Source organism: Nelumbo nucifera, chromosome 8 (genome assembly GCF_055504915.1).
Source record: "Nelumbo nucifera cultivar China Antique chromosome 8, China Antique-T2T, whole genome shotgun sequence".
Taxonomy (NCBI): domain Eukaryota; kingdom Viridiplantae; phylum Streptophyta; class Magnoliopsida; order Proteales; family Nelumbonaceae; genus Nelumbo; species Nelumbo nucifera.
This window is the reverse complement of record NC_142656.1, coordinates 39,691,036-39,710,835: the sequence shown is the minus strand read 5'-3', so window position 1 is coordinate 39,710,835 and position 19,800 is coordinate 39,691,036. Positions and strand designations below refer to the sequence as shown.

General features: G+C 42.4%; 1 long non-coding RNA gene across 1 annotated transcript in view; it reads right to left on the bottom strand.

The window, feature by feature from the left end:
* Positions 1 to 1,165: 1,165 nt before the first annotated feature.
* LOC148789909 (uncharacterized) overlaps positions 1,166 to 19,800 on the bottom strand; it is a 30,529-nt gene continuing 11,894 nt past the window's right edge. The window contains exon 3 of the long non-coding RNA XR_016079306.1: positions 1,166 to 1,875. This is a non-coding gene — a long non-coding RNA (uncharacterized LOC148789909). The remainder of the gene's footprint in view (positions 1,876 to 19,800) is intronic.

Below are 19,800 nucleotides of genomic sequence, written 5' to 3'. Positions count from 1 at the left end.
TCACTAGATAAGAGATAGGATAGGATTAGTTCAAAACCAATGAGGACTTTCTAATTTTGAGGATAATCTCCTAAAGGGAGTTGGAAAAGGGGGGGGGACCAGCTTTAGGCATCAATCAAGAAATCAATTCAGAAGATCAGTCCATCCAATTGGGGAAGCAAAGCAAGAGGGAAGTCGACAACCATGAGCGGCTAAGCTTTTCTTTTCTGATTCATGGGGGATTTTCGATTCAATTGTGTCATCGTGAGGTTCTGTGTTTAATCTAAATTCTTGCTTTTAATTTAAGTATTCGTTGATTATTGTGCATGTTCTTATGGATGTTAATGTTAATTAGTCTGACAAATTAATTAATGTTGATATTCCTACTGCTATCCATGGTTCGATGATCCATAATTGTCACGAATAGTGGTACAAGTAGCAATTAGGTTATTATCCTACATGGGTCAATTGTTCATGATAGCCTTTGGCCAATGTATGGGTATGTTTTAACCTAAGGGGAATCAAAGGAACAAGATTCGATAATTGCAATTATCTCAATTATTGTTATTTTGGTTTTACTGTGATAGCTATGATTATAACCCTAGCAAGTGCACTAGTTATAAAGTAGTATAAAAATATCGTTCCCACGAGGATTCAACAAAATAAGTATTAGAACTACAACCTTCCCTAATTATTTGGACAATTGAATTTCATATTTGAGAATAAGAAAAAAGCAGAAAAAGGAAAACAAGAGCAGAAGTAACAATGCTGAATTATGTAACGATTGGTTGAATTTGCTAGGGCTTTCGGTCCACCTAACAATTCCAATGAATATTAATGGATGAGATTATCCAAGACAATTTGTCATTCCCATAAGCTGAAGTTTTTCCAATTTTATTTAATATTCTCTCTCGAGATATACTAAAACTACTTCTATCAGGTAACCCCTCGATCTCTCGACTAGAGTTCTCAAGATAGAAGCGCATTAAGTCCAAGGAAAAATTATTATATTCAAATGAATCATGTGTATATACCCCAATATACCATTTAATTCACACCATGAATTATGTGGTCAGCTATGCGAATTCCTCTCTCGATTCATTCACATACGCCTGATCAATTAAGAGATGGTCACTCCTAATAGCATTAAGCAAGATAATTCATAGACTATATGGAAATCACGATCTTGAATAAATCAGAATAAAAATATATTCATTGATATGATTAGGCTTTCCACAATCCTAAATACAGATAAATTAGTTCATACTAGCAGAAATAAAACAAACAAGAGGAAAGAAAGAACTCATGGTTTTGCCCTTGGAGTTGAGATCTCCTCTTCTCTTAACCGCCACCTCCTTCTTGCAGACTTCTTGCTTGATAGCTGGATTGCTCCTCTACTTCTTGATGCCTCTCTAGTCCGCCCCCTACCTCTTAAGGGGAAGGGGTGGTCTCCTACTCTTTCTTGAAGTTAATCTCTCAAAAATAGAAAGTCCTAGTCTAACCCTACTTTTATCTCTTTATCTAATGAACTCAATCTCTTTATCTTTATGGGATTACATCATAAATTTAGATCTGATAAGACTCTTCTCAGTTTCTTGTTCTTGGATTCGTGTTAGATCTCCTCTGTGAATTGGGCTGCTGCCAGGCTTTTCTGCAAATTGGGCCTTCCTGCAAATTTTCTCTGACTTCGGGCCCGGATTTGACTTTGATGCAGGCCGAATATGCGAAAGCCCAAAACAAGAAAGTTGTGGATTTTTCTCTTATCTATCCAGTGGGTCTTGAATCAGCCAATCGGAGTTCGGATATGCGAGTTAGGCCCAGATTACTGAACGGTGCCGAAACTGTGAAAAATCATCTTATTTGTCTTTCTTTGCTCCTGATACCTTCTTTCATGCCCTGAACCGAAATACAAGAAATATGAATCCAATTAAGTACTAATTAAGTATGCAAGACGAAATATTTGGGGATAAAAATGTGATAAATTCTACTCTCATCAAACCATTTTCACAAAGGTTATTGCTATCATTAATTGATATGGAACGCTATCGTACCTAGTCGGTTAATGATAAGTGTTGATCGAATGCTAGGTTTGGTCAACTAATTTAGGAAAACACGAGGTTTATTATGGCTATCCTAATAAATCCTAAGGTTAAATACTTGAATTGCAAGACTGCTGAGGTTTACCTATGATCGATGACCAATTGACTCAATCCGAACCCTTTGATCAGAGTTGGTAAGACTGAATATTCCTTGTTAGTTGTTATTTGCTCTTTTGTTATTTTAGAATTATAATTATTCAAATTTCCCACTCTTTAAATTGCGCATTCAGCTGAGAAATTAATAACTGGCTCCCTGTGGGATTTGACCTGGTACCACTGTTATTACAATTTTGTTGTAAGGTGGGACTAGAATTAATTTTGAGGGCTTTGACAACTCGTCAAAATTTTGGTGTTGTTGTCGGGGAGCTATTTTAATTTCTTAGCTTCGTGCCTTCCATTTGTGCTAACCTCTTTTGTTTTTCTCAAAAAGGTGAACTAGAATATATTCCTGAAATTGAGAAGACAAAACACCTGAGGCGGCTTGGCAATTGATCTCCAACATGACTGAGAACTCTAAACAATTTGGAGCAAGAACAAATGGAGCTATCAGACGTGTTAATGAGGTAAGCTATTCTAATCTAGAAAGTCAAATTTCTGATCTAACTGCTTTGGTTCGTCAATTAGCTGCAGATCAATTAAAAATTACTAAGGTTTGTGGCAAATGCTCAATTCTTGGGCATCCTACGGACATATGCCCATCGTTGCAAGATGATTCAATGCAACAAGTCAATGCCGTAGGAGGATTTCCTGGCCAACCTCAACGCAAATATGATCCCTATTCTAACTATTACAATCCTGGGTGGAGGGATCATCCCAATCTGAGCTATGGAAATCAAGGAGGACCACAAAGATTCCAGCCCCAACCTTTCAACAGACAACCTCCAATTCCAGCACTTACCCAAGCCCAAAATCAACCCTCAAGTTCAGGTATGTCTTTAGATGAGATAGTTAAGGCTCTAGTGACTAACACTCAACAATTCCGACAAGAAACAAGGGCCAACATCCAGAACTAAGGGAACCAAATCAGTCAACTTGCTACTTCTATTAGCAAGTTGGAGGCACAAACTTCTGGAAAACTACCATCACAGACAGTGGTGAATCCCAAGGAGAGTGCTAGTGCAATGGTGCTAAGAAGTAGGAAGGAATTCCAGTTACAACTTGCTTTGCCAAGGAAAGTGGATGAAGAGCAGAAAGAAGAGGAAGAACAAGATCCACCTGAGAGTTCCAATAAAACTTAATTCTACGGTTCTTATCGCCACAGTTGCAACACTTGCAAAAGTCCCCAAGTAAAGTGTCACCTCTCATTCACTCAGCCTTCTACTTACTTTGAACCCCTGCAGTGAGTTACATGCATGAGTTGAAACCCCAGAGTCAACACACCAGGACACAGAAGTCACTAATAAATTAGTTTCCATGACACAAGTTTCAAAAATACCTTTCTTAGATTCCAGGTAGGCAGGACAATTCCTCTTTCAGTGGTTGCTTACAGAAGTGATAGGCATCAGATGCCTTGTCTTTCTTTTGTTTCTTAGATTTGGTGGCCTTCTTTTGGGGCTTTCTCTTTGCCTTCCTCTTCTTGCCGGATTTGCCATCTTCAACAAGCATGGCTATCAGCTCATCCTTCCTTATTAATTCCTCAACTCTTTGCAACATATTGTTGAGCTCTTGGATGCTGATATTCAGCTTGTTCATGAACGGGTTGAAGGACAGAGGTAGAGAGTTGAGAATAGCATCGATCTGTGTGACCAAATCCAGCCCTGAACCAAGGGCCTCCAGCTCGTTCATGTAGCCCATCAATCGAAGACAATGGTCATGCACTTGCTGCCCCTTAGTCATCTGTGCAGTCATGAACTGTTTCACGACCTTTTGTCGAGTAGAACAAGTTTGCTCTTCGTACATAGTTTTCAGACTATCCAATATGTCTTTAGCAAGTTCGATCTGATCGAACTGCCTCTGTATCGGATTGTCCAAAGAGGCTATGATATAGCAGTGGGCCAGGGAGTTTTTATCCTCCCATTCTTGGTATTCTCTCCTTCGGGCCTCAGAAACCATTATCCCCCGGACGATCTGGAGCAGGATTTTTAGCCACCTTATCCAATTTTTCTGAAGCTACGACCAGTATAAGGTTTCTGTACCAGTCGGAATAGATGGGTCCCTTAAGCTTGTTGTCATCAAGAAACTTAGCAAATTGTTCGTTTGCCATTTTATGATAAAACAACAAAACGTTAGTCCACAACCCTAGTTTGATTCATGTTATCTACATAGACATGGCTTTTAATCTACGTCCCATTTCCATTTGTTCATCTCTGAGATTTCCCTCCTATCTCAGTGACGGAGACGGCAAAATGTCTCTAGAATTGTGGGAAATCACATAGGGTGCATGGAGCCAACTATTTCAGCTGCATAACCCCACCACCTTTCTGCGACGGATCACATCCACTCATCATATGAGTTTCCCTTTGACCTCTGCCAGACAAGGTTCAGAGTCATTTTCATTTAAACTTTTTGTCCAGTGAGTGCTCACCCATCATATTCAGGTTACGCCAATGTACCATGAGAGAGTTCCCATTTTCTGGTGAAGCCCCTCCCACATCGGTCTATGACGCCCCTATCATCTTATGAAACACTCTGACAGACCCAACAACAAATGGATAGCACAATTTTATGGTGTGTTTCCTCATTACTAAATGACCCATTATCATGCTAATGATGGAAGGCCTTTAGAGAGTCCATCATATGGATCTCCCTATCACATGCACTCATATTACCGGAGGGAACAAGATTACACCCTAGTTTTACTTTAGGTCCAACTAAAGTGGCTCCCACTGACTTTCATAAAGTCAGATTTCTAGTGGGGCTAAATCGGCTAGGGTTTCCGCACGCATCCCTTTTCAGGGTTGTGGGAACCACCAAGAAAGGAAGGGGTCAGTGACCTTAAGGAACACCATGGAAATGATGTGCATTCAGCCATGGGGTAAGCAAAAGCCACTAACGAATCATCATGGGCCAAGTGCTTATGGCCCATGTTCGCAGCACATCAAACATCCACACATCACATGATATGGAAGAATTGATCCAATCAATTAACTATTGTAAAGCCCATTAACTAGCTCAACAATAACACAATATTAACAATTAATATCATCTAGGTATATGAGCCGAATAGCAGTTAGCAATTTGGCCCACATAGCTTTTCTCACAAAAGTGGGCTTTTGCAATTTTAACACTTTAAAATTGGGCTTTACAGGTTGGGCCAAATTAATCCTTGCAATTGAACATCAGTTTTGGGCCTAAAAGTGTGAGAAATCTAGACTGAAAATAGTCCCCTTTTCGAACCCTAGATTCGGTCCAAACAGATTTGGTCCAATCTGGTCCGAGATGGTCTGAAATTGATTTTCAATTTAAGAATTAATTCAGGAAAGATCTGAAATTAATATTTTTGATTTTAGACAATCATAAATCAGACATGGAGTGTTCGCACCACCTGCAAAATAGAGGTTAGTCACTAGGGATGCAGTTTCATAAACTGCAAAATGCAGAATGCGATCCCTTCATCCGCAAATCTTCAGCGCCACCGTCTTCTTCAATCAAGAAAATAAAATAAAATAGAAATCCTATTTCTATTAATTAATTACATCCTTGATTGAATCCTATACATTCAGTATAGAAAAATAAAAAAAAAAATATTTTACAGACCGAATTGAATAAAAATTACAAAAAAAAAGGAATGCGTAGACAATTTGCGCCAATTCTGCACTTCATTCTCCAGGTACGAATAGTCCATTAAATCAAGAAATAAATAAAGAACAATTCTAAATAAATTTCATATTTAACAAAAATTAATTTCAGATCAATCACCCTCAATAAGAAACAGTTTCTTGAAACAAAACAACAATCTGCGCAATACCCGAATAGAACAGCTTCTACTGAATTGCGCAGGTTCAGATCTGATCTTTTGGTTCAAGACTCGAACCAGTGGCTCTGATACCATTGAAAGGAAAGGTAGGATCCATCGTATGGACGCCAAAACTGTTGCGGAATGGGTGGGCAAATTTCAAAAATTTCCTACCTTCCTTCCAACTAGGAATCGTATTCCCTGATTTTAGAATCAAAATTCAAGGATCCTGCTTGAACCAAAACCGAACCAGATCTGAACCTAAAACAAGGGGAAGGGTTATACCTGATACAGAGAATTAGTATCTCCCAACGTCAGTGTTCACCCCCAAAGAAAGTCCAAGATCTGCTCCTGCTGAAAATGACACAGCAACTGTGGAACAGAACCAGCAGAGTACGTCCTACGCACTGAATCCTTCCCAAGAATCCTCTAGAAACAATGAGCACCGAACTGAATCATCCTTTCAGCAAAGACCGGTATCAAGAACTCTTTCTTGATCTTTCCCTCACAGAGAAATCGTACTGGGTGGTGGTTGGCGGTGGCTGATGGAGAAGAAAGCTAGAGAAGAGAGTGGCGAATTGCTTTTCTCCTCTAGGGTTTTTGATATCTAATCTTCAGAATGCAAGTGTGTTCTCTGCGAAAATCCCTTGGGTTCGAATTCTTGTAATTCGAATTAGGGTTTTTCTCCTCTTGCTTAATGATTAAGAAAACCTCCTAATCATATCAGGAGTTGCCCTTATCCAAATCTGTATTTGGATTAGGACTCTTCTCAATCTTATCTGTAGATTAGATCAGCCTTTTGGGCTTAACCTAATCTCATATCCGCCCCCTTAAGTGACTGATCAAATCAGGCCAGATCGAAATGGGCTTTAGGCCCAATATGAATCAAGTGCTCAATAGTCTTCGAAACTGCTGCCCAGTTGGGCTTCTTTGTATGGCAAGGGACCTAAGCATTGATCTACACACCAGCCACATGGGTTCAGCCCAGCCTCTGTTACAAGGCCAAGCCGAATTCATTGGAAAGTCCAGTGAACAACTTGAGCCCATCACATGGACCCTATGGGCCCAACAATTACACTAAGTGGTCCCTGTGCCAATTCATCTTATAAAAGCCTAGGGATTGTGGGCAGATGCAAGATAAGACCATAATGATCAAACACTGCCCAACAAGAGAGGACCTCTCCCTCGGCTGTAGGGAACAGTGTTGCACTCTCTACTTACATGGATCCGGAGAATTAAAACCATTTGCAAACATTTTAAAACCATACATATCTATATATTATATATATAAATTTTGAAAAACAAAATTCCAATGATTGAAATCAACTGTCGGCAGTTTGGTTTCCAATAGAGAGAATAAATCCCCGATCATTACCCTTGTCCGACAAGGGGGCTGATCACCCACTCACTTGAATTCTCAAACTATCCCAACATACTCAGGTTTTGACCCCCGCTAAGGATCTCACTGATTGGCATATCAAAGACAGCCCGATCCGACACCTAGTGCAGTACCATAATCGGGTCTAGGGGTCAGGTGTAACTTTCCAGTTTTGCCCATCAATCTCCAAGGTCCAGGGCAATACTGGAAATCCGGTCCGATTCAAGGGTTCAAGTAATCCTACACTGCGTGTGCCTTGGGTCTCGCCCTGGCAATTGAGACAAACCACCCCAATAGTTGGCAGCACACCAGTGTCTGCCTTGGCAGGATAAATCTCCCCAGACTTATCCAACGGTTGTGAACATTTAAAACTAACACAAGTTTCATTAAGTGTCCAGTTTCAGGGTCTTACATAGAAATAAATAGACAGCATGAATCAAACATGTTCTTTATTTATTTACATTAAATATCAAAAGTACATCAGAATTGATTGAAACTAAGGGCATACAAAAACGGTCCAACAACTCCCACTTGCACTTAGGTCCAATCTGGTAAAAGTCATAGGGACTGTGGGCCCAACACTTACCCTAAGTGGTCCCTAGGCCAAGCCACCTTGTAACACCCAGGAACTATGGGCAAATGCAAGATTAGCCCATCAGGTATTATCCTCAATGGTCTTACACTTAACCTCTCAGCCCATAATGATCATACACTGCCCGACAAGAGAGGACCTCTCCCTCGGCTGCAAGGAACAGTGTTGCACTCTCTACTTATATGGATCCCGGGAATTAAAACCCTTTTGCAAACATTTTAGAAACCATAATATATACTTTTATATCTCATATAAAATATACTTTGCAAAACAAATCTCAATGGTTGAAATCGGCTGCCGGCAGTCTTGGTTTCCATCAGTGAGAGTGCATCCCCGATCATTACCTTTGTCCGACAAAGGGGCTGATCCTGTCACTATGATCACCCACTCAGATGAATTCTCGAACTGTCCCAACATACCCAGGTTTTGACCCCCGCTAAGGATCTCACTGATTGGTACATCAAAGATAGCCCGATCCGACACCTAGTGCAGTATCATAATCGAGTCTAGGGGTCGGGTGTAACTTTCCAGTTTTGCCCATCAATCTCCAAGGTCCAGGGCAATACTGGAAATCTGGTCCAGTTCATAGATTTAATTAATCATACACTGTATGTGCCTAGGGTCTCACCCTGGCAGCTGAGACAGGCCACCCCAACCGACTTGGTGGCACCACAGTGTCAGCCTTGTCAGGATAGGTCTCCCCAGACCGACCCACTAGCTGTGAACATTCTAAACTAACACGAGTCTCATTAAGTGTCCAGTTTAAGGGTATTACACAGAAACATACCAAGGGAACATGAATCAAATATGCACTTTTATTCATTTACAATAAACTCATAAAGTACATCATTCTGATTGAAGCTAAGGGCATACAAAACTGTCTAATAGCTCCCACTTGCACTTAGGTCCAATCAGGTACTAGCCGGAGTCCCATGCTTTCCACGTGTTTCTCAAACACTTTCTGTGATTGTGGCTTCGTCAATGGGTCTGCTACATTTTCCGCTGACACTACCTTCTGAATTAGGATGTCCCCTCTACCAACAATCTCCCGCAGTACGTGGTACTTCCCCTCGATGTGCTTCGATTTCGAGTGGGCTCGTGGCTCATTAGCCTGAGCAATGCCTCCATTGTTGTCACACAACAATGGGATGGGTGATGTGCTGGACGGAACTACTCCCAACTCGTGAACAAATTTCTTCATCCACACGGCTTCTTTGGCAGCCTCACTTGCGGCAATGTACTCGGCCTCAGTCGTGGAGTCTGTAGTGGACCCCTGTTTGCTGCTTTTCCAGCAAACAACACACGATCCTATCGTGAAAATATATCCAGATGTAGGCTTTCTATCATCTGGGTCTGACTGGAAATCGGCATATGTATACCCTTGGATCCGTAGTGAATTACCGTCAAATACTAGACAAAACTCTTTTGTCCTTCGAAGGTACTTAAGTATGTTTTTCACAGCAGTCCAATGCTCCTGCCCTGGGTTGGCCTGAAATCTGCTTACTACACTCACTGCCTGAGCTATGTCAGGACGGGTGCACAGCATGGCATAAATGATGCTCCCTACGGCTGAGGCTTAGGGAACGTCTTTAATGCCATCAATCTCCTCAGAAGTCTTGGGAGACATCTTCTTGGAGAGAGTGACTCCGTGCCTGAAAGGAACATTTCCTTTCTTGGATTTTTCCATGCTATATCTCTTGACTATTTTGTCAATGTAAGCAGATTGGGATAATCCTATTATCCGCTTCGATCTATCTCTATAAAGTCGAATACCAAGTATATAGGAGGCTTCTCCAAGATCTTTCAGGGAGAATTGTTGTGATAGCCATACTTTCACCGTAGTTAACATTCCTACATCATTCCCAAAGAGTAGAATGTCATCAACATACAGAACCAAGAAGGTAACATTATCCCCACTGTTCTTCTTGTAGACACAGGGTTCATCCGGATTCTGCTCGAAATCAAACGATTTGACACCAGAGTCAAAACGGATGTTCCAACTTCTAGAAGTTTGCTTAAGTCCATAAATGGATCTGTTAAGTTTACATACCATGTTTTCCTGACCTGCAGCAATGAAGCCTTGCGGCTGCTGCATATAGATATCTTTAGTAAGATCTCCATTCAGGAATGCAGATTTGACATCCATTTGCCAAATCTCATAATCATGGTATGCTGCTACAGTTAGCAGGATCCTAATGGATTTAAGCATGGCCACAGGCGAAAAAGTTTCCTCATAATCGATGCCCTCTTTCTGAGTGTATCCTTTCGCCACCAGATGAGCTTTGAAGGTCTTAACCTTACCATCGGGGCCCTTCTTCCTCTTGTAAATTCATTTGCAACCGATTGCTTTTACCCCAGAGGGCGGATCTACTAGAGTCCAGACTCCATTGGTCTCCATTGAGTCCATCTCTGCTCCCATGGCCTCCACCCACTTCTGGGAATCTATGTCCAACAAAGCTTCCGCGTAATTCACGGAATCCTCCTCACAAGTCAAGGTTTCCACCAGGTAACTATCCTGGTCATAACCATAACGGACTAGTGGCCTGGATACCCAAGTGGATCTACTAGGTTGGTCACTACCTGGAACTTGTGGGACATCCCACTGCTCCTGAGCTCTCCTCATCAAGAACAATTTCTTGACGATGGGTGTCCAGGATGTAATCAGTTTCCAAGAATTGTGCATTTCGACTGCAGAACACTTTCTGCTCACTTGGGTCATAGAATAGGTAACCTACAAAGCCTTTTGGGTAGCCTACGAATAGGCAACGGCTGGTCTTGGATTCCAACTTGTCTACACTCGTTCTTTTAACATGTGCTGGACAACCCCAAATCTTCAAGTGTCTGACACTTGGTTTCTTTCCGGTCCCAAGTTCATATGGAGTATTCGGAACCGATTTGGTTGGAACCCGATTCAGCACATAGATCGCAGTCTCTAATGCGTAACCCCAAAAAGATGTGGGTAACTCTGAGTGTAGGAGAAATGACCGAACCATATCCAATAAGGTCCTATTCCTCCTCTCTGAAACACCGTTAAGTTGTGGTGTAGTAGGAGGAGCAAATTGTGATACTATCCCATTGTCCTTTAAGTAGTCCCTGAATTCGTCAGAGAGAGACTCGCCACCTCGATCTGATCGAAGGGCTTTAATTTCTCTCCCTAACAGTTTCTCGACCTCTTGTCTAAACTCTTTGAACTTTTCAAAGGATTAAGACTTGTGTCTCATTGGGTACACATAACCATATCGTGAAAAATCATCTGCGAAGGTGATGAAATACACGTGTTGATTCCGTGTCCTAACACTCAGGGGGCCACATACATCAGTATGTATTAGGTCAAGTGTACCTGTACATCTTTCAGGCTTACTGTTAAATGGCCGTTTCGTCATCTTGCCTTGTAGGCAAGGCTCACAGGTGGGAAGATCTTCTACAGTTAGAAAATCCAAATGACCATCCTTTACCAACCTTGTGATTCGGTCAACACCGATGTGGCCAAGTCGGTAATGCCACAGACACATGGGTTTAACTGTATCACGGGCTCTCTTCTTGGGAATTTCAGCCGACGTAGTTTTGGTTATGTTAGTTTCTAGAGAAGGATGTAGAACATAGAGACTGTTCTCCAGTTCCCCATGTGCGATGAATCTGTTATTTCTTTTAATAGTAATCGTATTACTAAAGAAGACAGAATAACCATCTGCACACAGTTTTGAGACAGAAATCAAATTTCTCCTTAAATTTTAAACATAAAGACAATCTTTCAGTACAATTGTTCATTCTCTAAAAAGTAACTCCACGGTTCCTATGGCCGCAGCTGCAACAGTTGCATTAGTCCCCAAGTAGAGTGTGACTTCTCCTTCACTCAGCCTTCTGCTTACTTTGAACCCCTGCAGTGAGTTACACGCATGAGTTGAAGCCCCGGAGTCAATACACCAGGACGCAGAATCTACCAATAAATTGGTTTCTATAACACAAGTTTCGAATTACCTTTCTTGGATTCCAGGTAGGCAGGACAATTCCTTTTCCAGTGGCCAGTCTTCTTGCAGAAGTGACAGGCATCTGATGCTTTGTCTTTCTTCTGCTTCTTGCCCTTAGTGGCTTTCTTCTGAGGCTTCTTTGCCTTCCTCTTTCTCTTGCCTGTCTTGCCATCTTCAACAAGCATGGCTACAGGCTCATCCTTTCTAATCAGTTCTTCAGCTCTTTGCAACATATTGCTGAGCTCTTGCAAGCTGACATTTAGCTTGTTCATGTTGTAGTGCATGATGAATGGATTAAAGGAAGGAGGCAAAGAATTAATGATAGCATCTATCTGAGTTGCAAGGTCCAGCCCGGATCCAAGAGCCTCCAGTTCGTTGATGTAACCCATCATCCGAAGACAATGGTCGTGAACCTGTTGACCCTTGGACATTTGTGCGGTCATGAACTGTTTCAAGACCTTTTGTCGAGTAGAACGATTCTGCTCTTCATACATTGTCCTGAGACTGTCCAATATGTCTTTCGCAAGTTCGATCTGATCGAACTGCCTCTGTATCGGGTTGTCCAAGGAGGCAATGATGTAACACCAGGCAAGGGAGTTTTTCTCCTCCCATTCTTGATAGTCTCTCCTTCGGGCCTCAGAAGCCCTATCACCCGGACGCTCCGGGGCAGGATTCTTTGCCACTTTGTCCATCTTTTCAGAAGGTAGGACCAGCATAAGATTCCTGTACCAGTCAACATAGTTTGGGCCCTTCAACTTGTTGTCATCAAGCAATTTTGTAAATGATCCGTTTCCCATTTTCTGATAAAAGAGAAAAACATCAGTCCACAACCTAATTTGATTCATATTCATTTCATAGATATGGATTTTAATCTACGTTCCATTTCCATTTATTCATCTCTGAGATTTCCCTCCTTTCTCAGTGACGGAGACTACGAGTTGTCTCTAGAAATGTGGGAAATCACATAGGGTGCATGGAGCCAACTGTTTCAGCTGCATAACCCCACCACCTTTCTGTGAAGGATCATATCCACTCATCATATGAGTTTTCCCTTTGGCCTCTGTCAGACAAGGTTCAGAGCCGTTTTCAGGTAAACCTTTCTGTCCAGTGAGTGCTTACCCATCATATTCGTGAACGCCAAGGTACCGTGAGAGCCTCTCCCACATCGGTCTATGACACCCCTATCATCTTATGAAACACTCAGACAAGCCCAACAACAAATGGATAGCCCATTTTCTGGTGCGTTTCCTCATTGCTGAAGGACCCATCCTCAGGCTAATGATGAAAGGCCTTTAGAGAGTTCACCATATAAATCTCCCTATCACATGCACTTATATTAGCCGGAGGGAACAGTTAATTACGCCCTAGTTCTTATTTTTGGTCAAACCAAAGTGGCTCCCACTGACTTTTATAAAGCCAGATTTCGGTGGGCCTAAAACGGCTAGGGTTTCGCACGTAACCTCTTGATGAGGTGTGGGGCCCACCACTGAGGGAGGTCATACGATGACCAAAAGGGACACCAAGGCAATGATGTGCATTCAGCCATGGTGTGCGCAAGAGCCACTATCGATTGAGCATGGGCCAAGTACTTATGGCCCATGTACGTAGCACATCACACATCCATACATCACATGTAGGGATAAATTGATCCAATCAATTAATCATCTGTAAAGCCCATTTGAAGCCCATTTTAAATCCATAATATTAACCATTAATATTATCTAGGTATATGGGCCGAATGGTTCAACCCATATAGCTTTAAATGTCAAGTGGGCTTTTAGCAGTTTTAACCATTTAAAACTGGGCCTTTATAGGTTGGGCCGAATTAACCATTTAATTAAACACCAATCAAACATGCACTTTATTTATTTCCACTAAATAACAAAAGTATATCAAAATGATTGAAGCTAAGGGCATACAAAACTGTCTAACAGCTCCCACTTGCACTTAGGTCCAATCTGGTACAAGCCGGAGTCTCATACTTTCCACGTGTTTCTCAAACACCTTCTGTGTCAGTGGCTTAATCAATGGGTCTGCCACATTATCCGCTGATGCTACCTTTTGAATTAGGACGTCCCCACTACCAACGATCTCCCGCAGTACATGGTACTTCCTCTCGATGTGCTTTGACTTCGAGTGGGCCCGAGGCTCTTTAGCCTGGGCGATCGCTCCATTGTTGTCACACAACAACGGGATGGGTGATGTGCTGGATGGAATCGCTCCCAATTCGTGTATGAATTTCTTCATCCACACGGCTTCCTTGGCAGCTTCATTTGCGGCAATGTACTCGGCCTCGGTTGTGGAGTCTGCAGTGGACCCCTGTTTGCTGCTTTTCCAGCAAACAGCACACGATCCTATCGTGAAAACATACCCAGATGTAGACTTTCTATCATCTGGATCCGACTGGAAATCGGCATCGGTATACCCTAGAACTTGCAGTGAACTACCATCGAATACCAGACAAAACTTTCGTCCTTCGAAGGTATTTGAGTATGTTCTTCACAGCAGTCCAATGCTCCTGTCCTGGGTTTGCCTGGAATCTGCTTACCACACTCACCGCCTGAGCTATGTCCGGGCGAGTGCACAACATGGCATACATGATGCTCCCTACAGCTGAGGCATAGGGAACGTCTCTCATGCTCTCAATCTCCTCAGAAGTCTTGGGAGACATCTTCTTGGAGAGAGTGACTCCGTGCCTGAAAGGAACGTTTCCTTTCTTGGAGTTTTCCATGCTGTATCTTTTGACAATTTTGTCAATGTAAGCAGCCTGGGATAATCCAATTATCCGCTTCGATCTATCTCTATAGAGTCGAAGACCCAGTATGTATGAAGCTTCTCCAAGATCTTTCATGGAGAACTGCTGTGATAGCCATACCTTGACCGAAGTCAACATTCCTACATCATTCCCAATGAGTAGGATATCGTCCACATACAAGACCAAAAAGGTGATCTTATCCCCACTGGATTTCCTGTAAACACAGGGCTCATCCGGATTCTGCTCAAAGTCAAACGTTTTGACTGCAGAATCAAAACGGATGTTCCAACTCCTAGAAACCTGCTTAAGTCCATATATGGATCTATTAAGTTTACATACCATGTGTTCCTGACCAGCAGCAATGAAGCCTTGCGGCTGCTGCATGTAGATATCTTCACTAAGATCTCCATTCAGAAACGCTGTTTTGACATCCCTTTGCCAAATCTCGTAATCATGGTACGCTGCTACAGCTAGCAGGATCCTAATGGATTTAAGCATGGCCACCGGTGAAAAGGTTTCCTCATAGTCGATGCCTTCTTTCTGAGTATACCCTTTCGCCACCAAACGAGCTTTAAAGGTCTCAATCCTGCCATCGGGGCCCTTCTTCCTCTTGTAGATCCATTTGCAACCAATTGCTTTTACCCCGGAGGGCGGATCCACTAGAGTCCAGACTCCATTGGTCTCCATTGAGTCCATCTCGGCACTCATGGCCTCCACCCACTTCTGGGAGTCTATGTCTAACATAGCTTCCGCGTAAGTCACGGGATTCTCTTCACTAGTCAAGGCTTCCACCAGGTAACTCTGCAACATATTGCTGAGTTCCTGGACGCTGACATTCAGCTTATTCATATTGTAGTTCATAGTGAACGCATTGAAGGAGGAGGGCAAAGAATTTAGGATGGCATCCACTTGCGTGCCAAGATCTAGCCCGGATCCAAGAGCTTCAAGTTCGTTGATGTATCCCATCATCCGAAGACAATGGTCATGAACTTTCTGCCCTTTGGTCATCTGCGCGGTCATGAACAATTTCAGGACCTTCTGTCGAGTAGAACGGTTCTGCTCCTCATACATTGTCCTTAGACTGTCCAATATGTCCTTGGCAAGTTCGATCTGATCGAACTGCCTCTGTATTGAGTTGTCTAATGAGGCAATGACGAAGCAGCGGGCTAGGGAGTTCTTATCCTCCCAATCTTGGTAGTCCCTCCTACGGGCCTCAGAAGCCCTATCACCCGGACGTTCCGGGGCAGGATTTTTCACTACCTTGTCTAACTTTTCAGAAGTTAGGACCAGCATAAGATTTCTGTACCAGTCGGCATAGTTTGGGCCCTTAAGCTTGTTATCGTCTAGAAGCTTTGCAAATTGACCGTTTGCCATTTTCTGATAAAACAGCAAAATCATTAGTCCACAACCTTAGTTTGATTCATGTTTACCTACATAGATATGGCTTTTAATCTATGTTCCATTCCCATTTGTTCATCTCTGAGATTTCCCTCCTATCTCAGTGACGGAGACGACGAAATGTCTCTGGAAATGTGGGAAATCACATGGGGTGCGTGAAGCCAACTGTTTCAGCTGCATAACCCCACCACCTTTCTGTGACGGATCATATCCACTCATCAAATGAGTTTCCCTTTGGCCTCTGTCAGACAAGGTTCAGAGCCGTTTTCAGGTAAACCCTTCTGTCCAGTGAGTGCACACCCATCATATTCAGGTTACGCCAAGGTACCGTGAGAGAGTTCCCATTTTCTGGTGAAGCCCCTCCCACATCGGTCTATGACGCCCCTATCATCTTATGAAACACTCTAACAGATCCAACAGCAAATGGATAGCCCAATTTTATGGTGCGTTTCCTCATTACTGATGGACCCATCATTGTGCTAATGACGGAAGGCCTTTAGAGAGTCCATCATATGGATCTTCCTATCACTTGCATTCATATTTGCTGGAGGGAACAAAATTATGCCCTAGTTCTAATTTAGGTCAAACCAAAGTGGCTCCCACTGACTTTCATAAAGTCAGATTTCTGGTGGGCCTTAATCGGCTAGGGTTTCCGTACGCATCCCTTTTCAGGGTTGTGGGGCCCACCAGGCAAAGAGGGGGTCATCCAATGACCTTCAGGGACACCATGGCAATGATGTGCATTCAGCCAAGGTGTGCGCAAGAGCCACTAACGAGTCATCACGGGCCAAGTACTTATGGCCCATGGTCGCAGCACATCAAACATCCAAACATCACATGTAAAGGAGGAATTGATCCAATCAATTAATTACTGTAAAGCCCATTCAACGGCCCATTTAAAAACCAAGTCATTAACGATTAATGTCCACTAGGTGTATGGGCTGAATCGCAGATAGCAGTTCGGCCCATACAGCTTATCTCACAATAATGGGCTTTTGCAGTTTTAACCCTTTAAAACTGGGCTTTACAAGTGGGCCGAATTAATCCCTGTAATTGAACATCAGATTTGGAACAAAAGGTGTGAGACAATTGGACTGAAAACAGCCCCCTTCGAAACCCAGATTCGGTCCAAACAGTTTTGGTCCAATCTAGTCCGAAATGGTCCAAAACTGATTTTCAATTCAAGAATTAATTATTGAATGATCTGAAATTAATAGTTTTGATTTCTAGCAAACACAAAACAATTATGGACTGTTCGCACCACCTGCAAAACAAAGGTTAATCGCAAGGGTTGCAGTTTCATAAACTGCAAATCGCAGAAAACGATTTCTCCATCTGCAAATCTCCAGTGCCGCCATCTCCTTCCATCTTCTTTAATCAAGAAAAATAACAGAAATCATATTTCTATTAATTACATTCTTGATCAAATCCTATACATTCAGTCTAAAAAAATAAAAAAAATTATTTACAGACCGAATTGAATGAAATAAATAAATAGAAAAGAAAAAGGGTGCGCAGACCATCTGCGCTAAAACTGCACTGCGATCTCCAGGTTTGAACAGTCCATTAAATCAAAATAAATAAAGAACAATTCCAAATAAATTTTGGATTTAATAAAAATTAATTTCAGATCAATCGCCCTTAACAAGAAACAGTTTCTTGAAAAAAAGAAAACAATCTGCGCAAATCTTGAAAGAACACCTTCTATCCATCTGCGCAGGGTCAGATCTGATTTTCTTTTGGTTCAAGATTCAAACCTGTGGCTCTGATACCACTGAAAGAATGGTAGGATCCATCTGATGGACGCCATAAAGGTTGCGGAATGGGTGGGGCGAATTTCAAAAATTTCCTACATTCTCCCAACTGGGAATCATATTCCCTGAATTTAGAATACAATATTCAAGGATCTACTTGAACCCTAATCAAACCAGATCTGTACCAAAAGATAAATGGGAGGATTATACCTGATCCGGAGAAGCAGTATCTCCCAAAGTTGGTGTTCACGCCCAAAGAATGCTCCAAGATCTGTCCCTGCTGAAGATGACACAGCTGTGGATGGAACAAAACCAGCAGGGTGCGTCCTACACACTGGATCCTTCGCAAGAATCCCCTGGATGTACAAAACACTGAATTCTTTCAGTCTTTCTTGCAAGACTGATGTCAAGAACTGGTTTCTTGACTTTCTTTTCTGCAAAGATCAAATCTTGCAATAATGCAGATGGCGGCGACAGGAGGAGATCTCCAGAAACGAAAAGGCTGAACTGTTTTCTTTTCTGGAGAGTATGAGATCTAATCTCAAATTGCAGGAACCCTTCTTGCTTACCAAAACCCTTTGGGATCGAAATCTGATTTCTCTCCCTCTTGGTACATTCGAAATCTCCTCCTTTCTTCTTGATTAAGAAATCTCCTAATTAGGAGTTATCCCAATCCAAATCAGTATTTGGATAGGGGATAATCTTAATCCCTTTCCCAGATAGAGTTAGCTTACTCCTGATCTTATCAGGAGGTTACCAGATTCAAATCTGATTTGAATTTGGTCTCTAAGAGTGGATAAGGCTAAGAGCCCAATCCTTTTTGCTAACTTCAATCTCAAATTTGCCCCATGGATGGGTGATCATATCAGCCCACCTCGAAATGGGCTTTTGGCCCATTAAGTATTCAGTGTTTAATTAGTTTCCAATCTGCTGCCCAGTTGGGCTTCTTTGTATGGCGTGGGACCCAAGCATTGATCTACACACCAGCCACATGGGTTCGGCCCAGCCTTTAATACAAGGCCTAGCCGAATTCACTGAAAAACTCAATGAACCCCTTGAGTCCATCATATGGACCCTATGGGCCCAACACTTACATTAAGTGGTCCCTGGGCCAAGCCATCTTATAAAAACCCAGGGACTGCGGGCAGGTGCAAGATTAGCCCATCAGGTATTATCCTAAATGGTCTTACACTTAACCTCTCAGCCCTTAATGATCAAGCACTGCCCGACAAGAGAGGACCTCTCCCTCGGCTGCAAGGAATAGTGCCGCACTCTCCTCTCACATGGATCCCGAGAATTAAAACCATTTGCAAACATTTTGAAACCGTACATATATATGTAAATATATTAATTTTGCAAAAACAAAATTCCAACGATTGAAATCAACTGCCGGCAGTTTGGTTTCCATCAGAGAGAGTGCATTCCCGATCATTACCCTTTGTCCGACAAAGTGGCTGATTCTGTCACTATGACCACCCACTCAGATGAATTCTCAAACTGCCCCAACATACCCAGGTTTTGATCCCCACTAAGGATCTCACTGATTGGCATATCAAAGGCAGCCTGATCCAGCACCTAGTGAAGTGTCATAATCGAGTCTAGGGGTCAGGTGTAACTTTCCAGTTTTGCCCATCTATCTCCAAGGTCCAGGGCAAGACTGGAAATCTGGTCCGGTTCAAGGATTCAAGTAATCCCATGCTGTATGTGCCTCGGGTCTTACCTTGATGGCTGAGACAGGCCATCCCAACACTTGGTGGCACACCAGTATCAGCCTTGGCAGGATAAATCTCCCCAGACTTATCCAACGGCTGTGAACATTTAAAACTAACATGAGTCTCTACAAATGTCTAGTTTTAGGGTTTTACACAGAATTAAACCAAACAACATGAATCAAACATGCACTTTATTTATTTCCACTAAATAACAAAAGTACATCAAAATGATTGAAGCTAAGGGCATACAAAACTGTCTAACAGGATCAT